Raw genomic sequence first — 1,576 nt, 5'->3', positions numbered from 1 at the left:
CTCTCTATCCCTCCGTTGCGTCGCCCTACTGAGATTACTTGGGGAATTCGAGGCAACACGATGGATCGCGTGATTTTCCTTGATTTGAATGAGCGCAACCGGGGATGAATTCTATTGTAGCCGCGGTGAATTTTAAAACTGTGTCCCCCATTGTCCAACGGAGAAAGGAATTCCTCACCTGCGCATCGTCCTCCTTTTTTCACGGCTGATCGAACCGTGTGTGTATCTTTTATAATCGAACGCGTCGAGTACGGACAATTTTATAATCGGAATAATGCGATTACTATCCTACCGGATCGAGAAATCTCGTTGAGCTTAGCTCGAGTTGAACTCTGTGAATCGGAATCCAGGCAGACGTGTTTATTTAAAATTTTACTTGAAATCGTCGACTGAACTCGTCAGTTTTCCACCCGATATCGGCCGTTTCCGCGAAAATCAGTTATGGCACAGTGAAGCGCATGCAAAATTAGGAGGGGGGGGGAGGGGTTTATGTCATCACTTTGTTTGTTTCCAATATTTGTTCATAAATTTATATCTGTCTTCCTAAGAAGTCATCTTCACCAAATTAGGACTTTTCCGATCGATAACGCCCATTTTGTAAAAACTAAGTCAACACTTTGTTGGTTTCGAATTTATTTATAAAAAACAAGCCTTCAAAATTTGCAATCCTTACGAGATCTTTTTCGCGAACATGGCTGTACTTATGAATTTTTATTTCGGGAACTGTCTGCCGGATCATAATGATCCTTTTCTTATTCGAAACTAGAATGATCAGGCTATTTAAAACAATTTTTGTTTTATCGAAAACTGCAATACGTAAGATTGAATATTTCAAACAATCATATCTGAATGCATTGGAAGTTTGCAATCCATTTTCTCGAAGAATTCAACTAGCAAACGACAAGAACTAGGGCACAGTGTAAGAAGAGGTGCAAGATCGATGATTTACGATCTAGCAGAATACAATGGAGGATAGGAATTGTAAGAAACAACCGTGGTCGTGTTAATATTCGACCGGTGATACCCATCCGGGGAGTTTGTGGATGTTATTCGGTTTACGGCGTATAATCCATCGGAAAAACTCTCCCTACAGGCGGCGTTTTATTAAGTATTCCACGTAGAGAGCGTGGCGGGCGCGTGTCAGTCGTTTGAACAGTCGGGGGTGAAAAGTTGGACGCAGGATTTCATCCGAAAAACCCTCGTATCGCGATCTGATCGAAACATATATCATTTAACGCGCGAAACCGACACGTGGGAAATTCCGATTTCTCTCAGTCCCGCTAACTTCGAAAAAGAAGCGTAAACGCCTCGTGTTGAACGTGTTGTTGGCACTACGAACGTTCTTTCGCGTATGATAGTGTGACACTGAAACAATGGCGGTCGTTTGTGTAATGTGGCGTCGCTAATTGCAAGCACTATTGCACGGGATGCATCGTGCACTGGATTGTTGTCGTTCTAACAGCAGGGTCAACGGTGTCACTAAATTTTCCAGTCCACCACGGAGCAAACTGACTTCTCCGAGTCAATTACAGTGCCAGTGATTTGTTTGAACGGCTCACTCGTTGCATGGAAATCG

Source organism: Lasioglossum baleicum, chromosome 18 (genome assembly GCF_051020765.1).
Source record: "Lasioglossum baleicum chromosome 18, iyLasBale1, whole genome shotgun sequence".
Lineage (NCBI taxonomy): Eukaryota > Metazoa > Arthropoda > Insecta > Hymenoptera > Halictidae > Lasioglossum > Lasioglossum baleicum.
This window is presented reverse-complemented; position numbering follows the sequence as displayed.